The following is a 16149-nucleotide window of genomic DNA, read 5'->3' on the forward strand; positions in this document are numbered from 1 at the left end:
TGATGTTGGACACATTCTACTCTTGTTCCCAATCATCCAAGCCACAATAACAAGCAGGTGGAGCCACCTGGTCCCTGTGATATGACAATACAGACTCAGCAGTTGGCATTGGGTGGATGCCCGTTAGTTGAGGCGACGCACCTCAGGCTGGCCAAGAGTGCGACCTTTGGTGAACTGGAAGAGTAAGGCACCCAGCTGGGCAGTGCCAGGAGCATCTGATCCTGCGCTTTGATCCATAGCCTGACTGAAAACAGGCCATTGACCCATATAAACCACACAAGATTATAATGTCAGTTGGATTGCTGGGGTTTCCTGTAGAGAACCAACATGTTATTTAGTCTAGAGAGACTAGTGGATGAAAAGTAAATACTTTTGTATTGCCGTAGATACAGTATGTGACATGTTGTTAGGTTTCATTGCATAGTGAGATCCAATGGTTTGTTTGTTAACTTGCATACTTATTTACTTGCATTTACTTTATTTACTTATTTATTTATGATGAATATGGCACATTTAAAATTACCTCAAAAAGTCTATTTTTTACTTTGTTGTTTTGTTTTTATTATTTCTCGAAATAAACAGAAAATTAATTGTGACCTGTGCTGGCAAAATGAGTCTCAATGAGCAAATGTAAACAAAATGAGTTATTGTTGTAAGACCACTGAATTCGTTCCAATGACGGCAACAATAGCGGTTTGAAGGTTTCTGCGCGTTCTGTGTTTTCAGCTGAGTAGAAGGGATTATTTCTAATTCATCTTTATCTGACTCCATTAGGTTAGAATGCCAATTGGTTGTTTGGTCATTTATATTTAATAATTAGTCACACATTTAATCATTCTGTTTAACCCTTTGTTGCAATTATACCGTTCCACATAGTTAATAATTACAGAGTAAGTCAGAATAGATCAAAATGTAAAGATTTAATGACAATATCTGGTTATGGTTACACTTAAAATAGTTTTAAAATGGATGTATGAGATGATAAACTTATGCCATTAATTGTACACAGCATGAATAGAATGTTACCTGAGGGATAGAGAGAGAGAGAGAGAGAGAGAGAGAGAGAAAGAAACAGACAAAGAGAAGAAGAGGAGAGCCAAAGAGAAGGCCCTAAGAAAAGAAAGCCAGAGCATCAAAAGAGCAAGAGCTACCCTTGTGATCTTCTTTTTATCTCTTTTCTTGACCATGTGACCAAACCCAACCGTGAGACATTCAAATTGACCAATCAGACCAAATTTCCCCCACTACACACGTGTGATACCCATTTGGCCTACAGGCCTTCAATATCTCTTTGTCTTTTGGAATCTCTTTGTTCAATTTCAAATATAAAATATCTTTGATTATTTTCAACCTTACATTGTTATTTTCACATTCTCTATTTAAAAAAAACCTTCAAAATGGGGCATTTGTTGGAATCAGACCAAAAACAAAAAAATGCTGAACTACACCTGTTTGAAGTCGAAATATTGTGAGCAAAGTCAATTTCGAGAAAAATCGAGTTAAAGTTTTCTGAAGGTTCCAAAACAATATCACCTTGCAACCATACCTTAAAATCCCTGATAATAACACCAACTTTGGCAAACACCATGTAAACACCATTTTTTTCCTCCATGATACCACACTTGTTTGATTAACATTAATGAAACAGACAGCTATTATTAAGATCTCCTGTACCACACTGATCTAATATGTTACACAGCAATTGTTTTTCCTCAACAGTTAACTAAACGTTCACTTAAGATATAACAGATAATGTTTGCGTGAATAGACAGATATTTTGAAATTGTAATTATGTTTACTGTATGTGTATATCGGGATCGCACGCTGTCTGAGGGGTCTTAGACTTAGTGGGCATGCTTCGGATCTGTCAGTCAGCGCGAGTAAGATTGTTTTATTTACATCAGCACATTTCATTGATTCAGATAAAGGCCAGCAAGAACTCGCTATGAATATTCACAAAGTTGGAATGTATGCGGTTAAAAACGATACCACACTTGTGCTGAGGGGATTGGAAGCGAGAAGCGAGCAGAGAAAAACAGCATTTTTCATGGGCAAAGGAAAGGTACTCCTCTCAGAAAATGTACAAATAAAGATACTTTTAGAGTTGAATTGCTATCTGGAGCATTGAGATTGCTAGACGAAGGCTTAATGATCTTATTTTTGTGAAATCTCAAATTAGACCAAAATCAAAAATTTTCACTTGTTTTGTCTGTAGCTCAAAATTTGCCTGTGCGCATTGCGACTCATTTTGCCAGCACAAGTCACAATTGTAAAAGGAGCAAATATTTAAGATTCAGTATTTCTAGATTTTGCAAATTGTATTAAAAATGCTAAACAAAAGCATTTTCAATAGGGATCTCTTACTTTTGGATCTCACTGTAAATTCACTTCATATAGGACTCTCTGGGCCTGTTTACATCTGGTCTCTTCATGACTTCACTTCATCTTATTTGTTAAATTGGTTTTATTTACACTTGGCCACATATATGTTTATCTGCAAAACAATAATAAATACGATATTCAATTACAGCGCTATTAGCTATGCGCTATCTTTCATCATCAGCTAATTTCAAGATGAAATAAAGAGATAGAGAGAGTGCCATCAGCACTGGTAAGATCATTTAGTCTCACTACTTTTAATGAAGATGATTTTCTGTTGCATCTCCGACTTACTTTCAGTTTCATTAGCGGCAGTTTGTGTGTTGGCTTGCCGAAGAGGCGATTCGTGATGTAGTAGCCTGTAACGTGCTCTCACACGTTAATTTTTTTACATTTTGGGAGGAGAAAAAACTACATATGTCATTTCAACAACCAGATGCATTTTTACACTTGTCCAGTTTCATCTGGAATGTAAGAGGTTTCAGTAATGGGATTTAAATCCATCTCAAAACAATTATGGAAAGTATTTACACCTGGTCTTTTCACAATCAGGTAGCTATCTGATCAGAGAAACCGCTTGAAGTGACCTGGTCTAAACAGGCCCATAGCAACATTGTCTGTTTTTTGTATTGTCTAAAGTGGTGGTGTTTGTAATAGTATTACCCTTCGTGACTATATTAGCACTTCATTTATGAGCCAAACCTCACTTTTTAGGTTTATCTGCCCTGAAGGAAAGGCTAACCTCAAAACACCTTTCCTTGACAGAAGAACCAATCATCTTCCAGCACAAGGAAAGAGATTGGTCTAGTTCAGTGGGCAGAAAGATTAAGGTTTTGACTTGACGTATTGCAGATAAAAAGAGAGGTGCCAGAGCCTGAAGTGATGTATCACAGAAAGTTATCCTTGGGTGTTAGGAAGCATTAAGAGACATTATGTTCATTGTTCTCCTCCTCCATTTGTTTGTTTTTAGATACAGCTAATTAAGCAACGGGTGCCTGGGGCAATAAATCCTTTTTTCCGTTCTACTCTTGCTCGGTTTGTAGGCTTCTGGGTTGCTATTTACTTCACTGCAGTCATACTGCAAATGTTCCCTTTTTCAAATGTCTTTATTCTTCCGTTTCACCTTCAAATTTATGTTTTTGCAGCTTGTATGCATGGAAAATTACATTAGCTTTTAAACCGCACTCAGCTGTTAGTAATGACACGTAAGACAGATTTACTGGTAGACAGAAGTGGAAAGTCTGGACACAAGCAGACGTGTTTTTGTTGGTGATTTAACCGTCTGCTGAAGTAAGCAACATGGTATACTTCATCAAAGGGGCTAATTGAATGAGTAAGCACTGGCCACTGAGGAGTTTGGGCCAGGACATGCGGCATGTGTTTCCACCCATACACCTGCAGACGGGTGGAAATGAGGTCACCACAGAGAAGTTGGAGCATGGCAGCTGGGTCTCCTCTGAAACTTTCCCTCCCTCTCTAGTAGTAATGAATATATATAATGAATCCCAGGAGAGCATTACAAAAAAACTGTGCCCATATGGAAGACAAAGACAGCATTCTATTTCACCTTCACACACTTCAGCAATTCTTTATTTTAATGATTGTCCTTCAGTGAAGTGGAGATTTTCAGAGATGGCATGAAAACCCTTTTTTCACCATCTGGCTGCTTCTTTTTCAATGTGCAAAATCTCACTCCTCTCCGCCAGAACTGATACTTGACAGGTGAAGCTGAGAGGCACATTTGAATTTAGGAGCTCTTAGGTGAATTTTCAGAAGTTCCTCACAAGCTGTGAGCATACAAGTAACAAGAAAAAGTCTCTGTGGCAACAGCATTTGGGCATAGTGACGTGTGGTTATGTGCATAATGTCTCTCAAATGGACTGTCAAATACTTTTTTTATCTGTTTATAAAAATGCTTACTGTGCAGATCGGCATTATTATTAATTTTAATCTGAGCCAGCAATTTATAGCCTGGAATCAATATGAAAACTTATGGATTGTTCTTTATAGATTTATAAGGGCTAGCCGAGAGGTATAATTTAAATTTGTGTATTCGTTTTACTTTTTCAGATTTTATTAACACAGCACAGGACACTGATGCTTTTATCATTAGGAATGACAATGATTTTTTTTTCTTTCTTTTGCAAGTGAATGATTTCAAACAGGTTCATTTTAGAAAGCAAGCTAATATCAGAAGAAATTTCATTTGCATTGCCTTAATGCTGAAATGCAGTAACAAATTAACATCCTTAGGTAATTTCATTGATTGTGCTAGTCCTGTATTAGCTAGTACTAATACGTGCTTGTATTATGTTCAGTCATTAAAAAGCAGCTCATGATTCCTTTTCTCAAAAGCAATTACATACCAATTAGAGTAATTATAGAAGTAGAAAATAAAAAAGAAGAAAGCTTAGAGAAAGTCTGTTGCAGTTAAGAGGAAGTCTTTTTACAGCCCTGAAATGTGATTACAGTAATACTTCTTCTATGTATTGTACATCAAAACCGCCTGCTTATACTGTTGTGCAGTTTTGATCTACCGCTTGATCCATTGCACTGTAAAAAGTAATAAGTTGACTTAGAAAAGCTGTGGAAACTGATTGCCTCAAAATTTTCAAGCAAATTAGGTTATAATTTTTGACTTGATACTACTTACTACTACTTTGTAGCGTTAAAGGGTCACTTCAGTGATTTAGCATTAAGCTTTGTATCAGTAGAAACCCCGTAGTATATTTTAATTATGGTACTTTCCCCCCTCATATCCCCCTGAGACGAGATGATTTTCCTGGATTTTTTGGCCAGAGGCTAAAAACTACAGCCAGTAGAGGGAGCTGTTCCGCATGTTTTCAAGCCGCCCACAGGGGAGAGATCTAACTCTCAGAATGTAAATGCGCTCGGCTCGGCCTCGGGCATTCATAACGGAGCGGTGCAGAGCAAAGTGAGTGTTTCAACTATTCAATAAATTCCTATGAAAGTTTAGCTTCCATATGCGATCAGAAAACGTGCCAGACTGGACACGCGCTGAGAATGACAGCCGAGCTTACCTCAGCCCTGCTCAGCTCTTACTTCCCTCTCGTGCTGAATGGAATCTGACTCCTGCTGCGTTTGTCCTGTGACTTTCGTTCGGCTCACTCACACTTTATTGAAAATACACGTTCAGTTTTTAATTGAGGTGTTTATTCTCTAACTGAACGAAATTATTGTATTATTATGAAGATCAAAACGACGTTGGGGGCGGTGTAGGGAGTGGCCTCGTAGGGCAGCGAAGCAAGTGCTTTCTGGGAGTTGTTGTCTTTCATCCACATGAGACAAAAATACATTTTCTGTCTTTTCTCAGTCTAGAAGGCACCAAATTCAAAAATAATTTCACGTTTCTACTACATAAATGACACAGTTTAAATACACATTCATCTTCCCAGCGCTGAAGTGCTCCTTTAACTTGTTTATTTGTAGAGGTTACCATAAAACTTGAGTACAAGTAACTACATTTCAAAAGTTCAGCCAACTTACAGATTAAGTTGGGGTTTGTAAGCAGAACTCAAACAAAACAGTTACTTTAACATGTCTGCTTGTTCATTTTACTAGAAGAATGTGTGGAAACTGATTGCCTTACATTTCCCAAGCAAGTTGTCCTCAAAAATCTAAGTTGAGAATACAAAGACAGACAACAGTGTGGCGAGCAGCGAGGCTGAGGGACCGTGAGAGCGGGACGAAGGTTCCCACACGAACTAACCTCGTTACAAACAGATTTTCTCTGTAAAACACTATTAATTAAAGACATTATTCAAGGTATGCCCGTCAACATGGCCCTCCAACAACATTTTAGAAAAAAAGCACATACTGCACACATGAAATAAAAAAGAGAGTAAAAAGAGCAATGTTTCTTTGTCTTTTACGTGTTTACAAAGTGGTCAAAAGCAAATCTTGCAAACACTGAACAGTCTGCAGCAAGTTTAGTATGCTTCTCTCTTGCTTAAAGCAGGAACAAAATCTATCTATCTATCTATACTTAAAGACAGGCAAAGCAACATTCAAAGTTTGTTTTGAGGATATCTAGTTTAAGATTATTTTGTGTTTTATAAAGACCTCTCTGTTACACTTTACAATAAGGTTGAGTTACTTAACATTAGTTAATGCATTAGTTAACATGAACTAACCATGAACAACACCTCTATTTAGCATTAATCTTAACTCACACATATATTAATGCATCTATTTACGTTAACAGCGTAATTAGTTAATGCAATAGTTAACATGAACTAACCATGAACAACACCTCTGTTCAGCATTAATCTTTACTCGCATATATTAATGTATTCACGTTAATAGTGCAATTAGTTAACATTAGTTAATGCATTAGTTGACATGAACTAACCATGAACAATGCCTGTAGCTTTACTGTTTTTGGTTATCTTACTGTACATATTTACATTAGTTTACGTATCGGTTGACACACACTAAGGATGAACATTTCGAACTCACAATCTTACTCTAAAGGTAAAAATGCTGTTGTGTACCTTATCAACATTATTTAATAAGCCATTTTTTTTTAGCTGTTGGTAAACATTATTCTAAAGTGGATACCATGTGGACATCAATAGGTTGTTCATGTTTATATGCACTTTACTATCATTACTTACATTCAACAAAGCATTTATTAATGGATTTTTTTTTTTGTGGACTTTCTTATTGTAAAGTTTACACTATTTCAACATTACCTGATGTGTTACTAACATTTGTAGACTTGTATAAACATGACTTACCATTAACAAAGCATTTATTAATGAAATGTGTGAACCTTATTGTAGTGTACACTATTTCAACATTAACTAATGTGTTACTAACATTTGTAGACTTTTATTAACATGACTTACCATTAATGAAGCATGCATTAATGGTTTTTGAGAACCTTTGTAGATCTGAAAATTCAGCTTTTGTCCCCGTTATGATTGAATCACAGGACCGGATCCCAGTAATTTGCCAAGAGATCTCTTTTTATTATTTTATATATCAGACATAGTTGAGACATTAAAAAGTTATTGTCTCATGCCAGCTGTATGTTTCTCCATTCCTCCATTTCTCTCCCCTCTCCCTTCTTCATCCTCTCCTCGTCCCTCGTCCATCTCTCATCTCGTCTCGTCTCTCCTCTGAGTCTCGTCTCTCCTCGTCTCTCCTCGTCTCTGAGGCTGAACACTCAATTTGGATATTATATATACTACTAACAGAGGATCTCACTTGGAAGAGACTTCCTTAGAAGGAAGAGAAACATGCGTCCTATGTTTAAAATAGAGCGTATACATCATGCTTACATCAGTTGCACAATCCACTTTCCTTATAAAGAATCAGTTTACAATACATCATAGAACAGATGCATGCCACTGTGTGCATCAGTGGAAACATGTTCTAGAAGTATACACATTCCTGTAACAGATATAGCTCATCCAAGTCTCTCCTTGGGACACAATGTTCAACACAGTCTGACTTACATTGTACATTATACAAATAATTATGAAAAATAATAAAACATAATAATACTAAATAAAAATAACATTAAACAATAAAATTTCGATCTTCACTTATTGTAAAGTGTACACTATTTCAACATTAACTGATGTGTTACTAACATTTTGTAGACTCTTAATTAACATGACTTGTCATTAACAAAGCATTTATTATTATTTACTGCTTTGTAATGAACCTACAAATGTTAAAAATTTAATGTTGAAAATGAAATAGTGTACACTTGATAATAAGGTTTTCAAAAACCATTCATGTATGCTTTGTTTAATAATGTTGATAAGGTACACAATAGCATTTTTACCTTTAGAGTAAGATTGTGAGTTAGAAATGTTCATCCTTAGTGTGTGTAAAATGGCGTTTTGGGGGGGGGGTGTTGTCAAACTAACATAACGTTAGTTATGTTTGACAACTAACGTTATGTGTCGCTCCGTTGCTCTGATTGGTTGTAGGTCTATCCAATTGAGGTCTTTCCTGCGGTTGAAACACGCCCCATAATCACAGCCCAACAGAGCAGTATCAGACTCATATTCTGACTAGAATTACATATGACAATGTCAGGCTACAAAAACAGTAAAGCTACAGGTATTGTTCATGGTTAGTTCATGTCAACTAATGCATTAACTAATGTTAACTAATTGTATGTTGGCCAGAGGAGAACTGGCACCCCGACTGAGCCTGGTTTCTCCCAAGGTTTATTTTTCTCCATTAGGTCACCTGATGGGGTTTTGGTTTCCTTGCCACTGTTGCCTCTGGCTTGGCGTGCTCAGTTGGGGACACTCAATTTTTCTATATTTTTCAACTAAATATCCAAATAAATCTAATTATTAAACTAAATTAACCATATAAACTAAATTACTGATCTAATTACTGATCTAAAGCCCACACTGTCACTGTATGATAATTGAAATGAACTGATGACATAACCGTTTTCTCCAGAATGGCTATATGGCTGAATAAAATTATGTTGCATTATTTTCCTGTTGAACAATGTAAAGCTGCTTCGAAACAATCTGCACTGTTAAAAGCGCTATATAAATAAGGTTGACTTGACTTGACTTGACTATGTTAACGTGAATAGATGTATTAATATACGTGAGTTCAGATTAATGCTGAGCAAAGGTGTTGTTCATGGTTAGTTCATGTTAACTAATGCATTAACTAATTGTGCCGTTAATGTAAATCGATGCATTAATATATGTGTGAGTTAACGTTAACAAAGATTAACTAATGCTGAACAGAGGTGTTGTTCATGTTTCAAATCGCTGGTGTTTCTGACGTCACAAACTACCTTGTAACCAAACACATTGTAGTTGACAGCACATTGCAGGGCCCAGTTTATGGCCGGGCCACTCTCTGTCCATAACAGTGGACAAAGGTTTGCTACATTTTGATTGGATCTTGGTAGACTGAGACAAACAAACTGTCCAACGCCATCAGATAAGATGCTATGACAACATCCAGACACCTCTTAGAGGCCAAAAAGACCAGCTCTTGTACCAAGCCCAGGAAGGACAAGACATCTCATTGGCCCAAATGCAGTACCCGCCCTTCACCCACATCCCTAATGTCCTGGTCTATGACTGCCATAAAAATTTCACAGGACCTCAGCAGTAGTGGGTGAAAGAAAGACCACAATGATTCATCCAAATCCAGTCATAACTATGTTTGGAAACCTTAAGACTGATGTAAACTACACACATCCATTTCATACTTATTCAGAGAAATAAGTATTCTCAGTGACAGCTATTTGTAATGCAACATCTTACACAGAATCAGCTGTTGATGAACAAATGAATGAACAGTTCAATCTTTTCCCATCATATTTGGTTTCTATTTGTTTAGAATATTGCCAAGGGTATTCTGATGGTGGTTTGGAAAGTGAGAAATGCATTGGTAAATTTTAAAGACTTCTAACTGTGTACAGTATGCAAATGAGGTCCACAGGAGAAAGGAGGGTGAGTCTCACTGTGGACCCCCTCTGATGCCAGCAGCCAATCGCAACACTGGAATGGAGAAGCGCCAAATTGCAATCTCCTCCTATTCGGAAAAGGATAAAGGTACCCTTTCAACAGACACACCTTGTTCTGAATTTCTCCTTGAGAGAGATTGTGACAGAGCAACAAGTTCTGAGTCTGTCCAGCAAGGATGAGACTGTAACAGTTCACCAAGTTCTGAATTTCTCCTTGAGAGAGATTGTGACAGAGCAACAACAGGTTCTGAATTTCTCCTTGAGAGAGATTGTGACAGAGCAACAGGTTCTGAATTTCTCCTTGAGAGAGATTGTGACAGAGCAACATGTTCTGAATTTCTCCTTGAGAGAGATTGTGACAGAGCAACAAGTTCTGAGTCTCACCAGCAAGGATGAGACTGTAACAGTTCACCAAGTTCTAAGCCTCTGGTTCATCCAGAGAGACAACAAAAGATCCAAGGATCTGAATCTCCAGCTTGTGAGGCAGCAACAGGTACGACCACGTTCTGAGCCTCCAGCCTTTGAGGAAAGAGACATTAACAACCACTACGTTCAGAGTTTTAGTCCAGCGAGACTACAGCACGTCCCGAGTCTCCATGCCAGAGAGAGCAAAGCGGATTGACCAAGTCCTGAGTGTCTGACCCACAGAGTCAGAAGACACACAGAGACATTTGCAACGAGGTTAAGCTCAGGAGAGCAAACCTTCACTTCGAGGTTCTTTCATCTGCGTGTTCCAGATTAAGGACCTTCTGCACCTACCTCAGGGCCTCATCTGCATGTTCCAGATTTTAGGACCCTTTGGTGCTCCAGGATATCAGCATCCCACAGATCTTCGTGTTCAAGACTGTTGAAACGGATTCCAGCTCCTTTCCCACTGCATTTGTCACCAGCACAACCAGTGGAAGAAGTCACCTCCATCGGACTGCTTACTCAACCACGTGGAACGTAAATATCACTTAACCAAACCTCTTTCCAGAAACCTTGGCATTGTTGTATATTATCAGTATATGATTTTCTAATTTACATTAGAGTTAATTTAACTGATGTTGGTTAATAACAAATAATCTTTCGTTTATTTGTTTGATGCATAATAAGGTTCTTCACCTTAGTTTCAGAGAAACAACAGTTTATCTTTCCATAAGATAACGCAACTCTTCCATAGCCACACTCAACTTAATCACATGTATTTTATGTATCTTATGCACTTTATTCCTTTATCATTCATTGTATTCATTTAGTAGTTGTGTTAGTTATTCTTGTTTATCTTTTGTTAATAAAATCTGTTTTATTACAATTGTGTCTTACTTGTGCTGATAAAACAGAAAAGGCTCTACAAGTTAGAAATCTCACCAATCTTTCAGATAAATCAGCTGACCAACTTTCCCCACTTTACATTCAATCAAAAATGATTGAACAGCCTCCTGTGTGGAGTGTTGTCACAGAGCCAAGGTACAAGACCTTGACTAGTGTCCCAAATAGAGGGGGAAGGTGGTCATCTGATGTACTCATAACCACACCTTAAGTGACGTGTGATCCAAATATCACAACGTCAGCTGTGACGTGAGTACCAATCACTACCTTACTTAACGTCCTTGGATGGATGAAGGTAAAATCACTACATAATTGGCGTCCCTTGTTTGGGCCCAAAAGTGAAATTATTACAACATCAACGTGCGAGCAGGCTTTAGCATATCATTAACAATGACCACTCTGAAGTAGGGTAGTCTCAAGAGATGCCAGGTATATTATTCTGTTGATATGAAGCAGGTGAGTCATGTATATAATGTATATTACGATGTGATGATGATCTAATGTATATGCCTTTCTCCACTGACGTTCTAAGTTGTTCAAAGCGTTTCTGAGGATTCTGATTTTAGAAGGCAGACTGAGATGGCGACCACGAACATGGTTTGTGTAACATTAACAACATGTTATTAGCTGTTTGATAACGTAGTCAAGCAAAAGGCTAATCACATTAATTACTGTTACGTGTCCGATGTTGTAAAGAACGATACCATTGTGCAGCGTTTACTACAGTAACTTGAGTAAAAGTTGACAGGGTGGATCTCTGATCTGGTGTGAGTGAGTGGAGGCAGGGATAATTTGCATATTCATGGTTCCGCGTATACTAAATGAAGCAAGGGTCCAGAGCAGTGGTCGGCAACAGGCGGCCTGCGGGCCAAAATTGGCTGTCTAAAATAGCCGTCATGAAATGTGTGCTATGATAAAACAAACACTGAACCATTGAAACATGAACAATAACAAACCAAATTCAGCATTAGAACACTGGCTTTGCATTCACAAAACCAGGTAGGATGAACGCAGTTGTCTTTACATTCTTCTTTGTATGCCCTATTATCGCTGTCGACTTTCCTCTTTAGACTCTGTGAAAGTTTTCTCTCACCAGCTAGCTTAAATGCTAACATCACTCTGCACGCGACAAAATAAGTATTACAATAAGTTAGGCTCCATTGTGTAACGAACAAATTAAAATACACATTTATTATTCACAATATGGAAAGAGGAAATAAAACATAGTCCGTTAAGAGCATGACTCAAACATGCCATTAATGGGCTTATTCAAATCCTCTTTTATTTTTTGAGTTATTTTTATCGATTTCGCATCTCCCACATATGTGTGTTTTAGCAAGGTGGTCTGTGTTGCAAGTTGGTGAATGAAGATACTTGCCAGGTTACGTGTCACTACTGCTTTATTAATTTATCCAATTTTTTAACAGAGTAACAGCTCACTACCAAATACAAAAGACACAGTGACAGTATGCCACAGGCAATTCTAGTTGTATTTTTCATCAATTCATTTCTTAAATTATCCCTTGACTATGTTCTGGCCCGCCATCTAGTGGCATTTTTTTTTTATGGACCGATGCCAAACATACGACCCCTGGTCTAGAATTACATTCAAGCTATTTTAAAACATGATTACATTTTTTTCACAGGAAAAAAAAAACTTTTAAATATGTCATTTTGGTGATCAAAGATTAGTTTTTAAGGGATAAAATGATTGACTGCAGTGGAACTTTAATAAAAAAAATCGTCTCCGGTTATGTATGTAACCTAGGTTCCCTGAGAACAGGGAACGAGACGCTGCGTCAGCTTGACGCTACGGGGAACGCCTCCAGCGTGACAGGTGTCTGAGTTACAATTGAATCACATCAGTCCTACTGACCGGCGACAGCCGATGATGTCATCAGGGTTCGACCAGGAAGTATATAAGGGCGCCTCTGCCAACATGAAACCGCCCTTCGTCTTCAGGGACTGTCCGGCAGGCAAACCCTGAGGCATGGCAAAGCGACGCAGCGTCTCGTTCCCTGTTCTCAGGGAACCTAGGTTACATACGTAACCGGAGACGTTCCCTTTCGAAAGGGAACTCGCACTGCATCAGCTTGACGCTACGGGGAACGAAATACCAACGCCGCCATGCCAAGGGGAGTGCATGCCTACTGGCAGTGACAACTGTCAGGACAAGCAATTTCAATTGAAATGCCTGAACCAACCCCCCTCTGGTCACAGAGGCTGTCAGTGACAGCATTCCCTTCGGTCATAGCCCAAGCTACAAGCCTGAGGAGGAAGCTTCGAACACTTAGAGAAGTTCTACCCAGGCCGCTCAAAGGCCTGGATCCGACCCATTCAAAGGAAGGGGGTTCCTTTAAGGGAATGTGGCTAGCCAGCCACTACTGCCACCAGGGAGGCCTAGCTTGGTGCCTTTTAAAACGGGCGCTTCAGCCGGGCCATCCCTGTCTGTTCGATAACAGAGCCTCTGGATACTCGCCTCCTGAAGAGTCATCCAGTCCTAGGGACTGCAGAATGGCAGTGTCCTCCTCAGACCGGACCGAAGCACTCAGCATAGCGCTTTCTACCCTTGCCAGCGAGGGGAGTAATCTGCTCAATCCTAGGATCTACTGAGCTATTATCAGATAGAAACACTCAGGAGGCCAGACTGGCCTAAAAGCTGATCTAATTGGGAGGCCACCCTAGGGGCCTACGACCACCCAATAAGGCCCAGGCAGCTTCGGCTCACATATAACCCTTCCGAAAGGAGGGGAGCTTAAAGGGGGCTGCCCGGTAGGTAAACCAGGTTGCAGGCTGAAATCCCCTCCTTGGGGACCAAGTAGCAGAAGCGACATCAGTCGCGCTAGGGTGAGACCTTACTCAGATGCTGCCGGCTAAGGGCCGGATCACTGATAGCAGGTCACCACTAGCTGTAAGCGTCATGCCAGTTAACCGTCCTCGTACTGAGAACCAAAGACCCGTTAGGGAGGCCTAGTGAGGCCCATTGTATGATGGAAATATAAGCCATGCTCAGGAACTCGCTTAGAGGGAGGCCTGGTGAGGCCTACTACCTGATAGCAGTTGAAGCCGACTGTCAAAGTAGCTGGAAAACGGAACCTTGTTTCCTCAGGGAGGCCTAATGGAGGCCTACTACCTGATAGTCAAGCTACATCAGTTAACCGAGCATCCTGACCCGGGAAGTAACCCTCAGGGAGGCCTAGTGAGGCCTACTACCCGATAGCAAGCTTTGCTAGCTGCAAACTAAGCCAGCTGCCCGAGCGTCCTGACTCGGGAACTCACCCTTGGGGAGGCCTGGTGAGGCCTACCACCCGATAGCAGGCTTTTAGGGAGGCCTGGAGAGGCCTACTACCTGACAGCAAGCATTGCTAGTTACCCGAGCCTCTTAACTCAGGATCTCGCCCTCAAGGGAGGCCCAGTGAGGCCTACTACCTGATAGCGGGCCTGCAGGGAGGCCCAGTACGGCCTGCTACCTGCTAGCGACTCGTGCTAACTGTTTCTCAGGTGACTGGAGCCCAGGAACATGCCCTCAGGGAGGCCCGGCGAGGCCTACTACCTTGCGACCAGTCTTCAGGGAGGCCAGGTGTGGCCTACTACCCAGCAACAGCCTAGCAGCTCCTGTGCTAGCTGACACGGCGACTGGCAAACAGGATCGATCCTTCAGGGAGGCCTGGTGAGGCCTACTACCTGCCAACGGTTCATCACAACCTGCCAGGTGACTGAGCCCAAGGATGTGTCCTCAAGGGAGGCCTGGTGAGGCCTGCTACCTCATGCCGAGTCTTCAGGGAGGCCTGGTCTGGCCTACCACCCATCAACAGCTTAGCAGCCCATGCTAGCTGACACAGCGACTGGCGAATGGGAGCCTGCTTTCCGGGAGGCCTAATGGGGCCTACCACCTCACAGCAGGCCTGCAGGGACGGCTTCCTGGTGGCAGGAGTGACAAATTGTGATGTTATAACCTTGGGCTGACAGTAGCTTCTCTGCTGGCTGACAAAAAATTTACATCCAACTGCTAACTAGGGTTATTAGTTGGGAAATTCTGCTACTTGAAGCAGACATCGTTGGGGAGCAATATATACCGCAAAGCACATGGGGCCGAACTTTGCAGGGGCCTACCAAGGCTGACTACCTATTTTTCCAGGTTGCAGCTCACACATTGCCAACCTCTCCAAACGTCGGGACTCACTCGCAAGGAGGCCTATCTCTGAGGCCTACTACCTGACCTGGAGTCTACTGCCAAGACTGCCCCAGCTGGCTACTCACAGCCAGCTGGCCTAAAATCCATCCCAGCCTAGCTGGGTGACCCATCCCGGAGGCCTCCAATTCCTTCTGGAGCCAACTGTACAATGGTGCAGTCTTATCGGCAGCGCCTACAAACACTGGAACCTAATCACATTGTCCATAGCAGGGTACTCGGCAAACCAAACGCCTTGTACCCCCTAAGCGGGGGGAGTACCACATACGCCACCCACCTCATGAAGGTCCTAGCCTTAATAGCGCCTACCATACCGTGTGAGGGCGTCAGCCATGGCAATGCTCTGGCTACAAGGGAGCTCACGACCAAACCTACATAAACCAAAAGGTTGTGAAATGCTGCTCAACCCGAGCCATGGGTGAGGCAGAATGATACAGAGCTGGGTGTGGAGGTACTCAAATCTACCCTGCCTTGTCAGGGGAGTACTACCAACTGGCCAGGGTATAAACTGGAAGGGCCAGCGCCTGCCAAAAAACTGGCGGCTTCTAAAAACTAGCTCTGGAGGGCCGGCTGAGCTATGCATACGGAATTATCGTATCTGCATGAAAAAACACCTTAGCCCTGCCCCATGACTACTGGCTAAGTCGTTATCAATTCTGCACAGCACCAACCTGCATTACTAGAAAAGCCCCAGAACGCAGGTAAGGGGGCGGGCCTTGGCCGGACTACTCTGCATAAGAGGAGGCTACATTAGGGACACACAATAAAGCTAAGTTCAAAA

General features: G+C 41.0%; 1 protein-coding gene across 1 annotated transcript in view; it reads left to right on the forward strand.

Annotated features, from left to right (window-relative positions):
* Positions 1–16149, forward strand: part of lrp1bb (low density lipoprotein receptor-related protein 1Bb) — a gene marked incomplete at its 5' end in the record, with an annotated part of 359446 nt that overhangs the window by 115669 nt on the left and 227628 nt on the right. The gene's annotated exons all lie outside the window — the stretch shown is intronic.

This window comes from Gobio gobio, assembly GCF_949357685.1.
Source record: "Gobio gobio genome assembly, chromosome: 7".
Taxonomy (NCBI): domain Eukaryota; kingdom Metazoa; phylum Chordata; class Actinopteri; order Cypriniformes; family Gobionidae; genus Gobio; species Gobio gobio.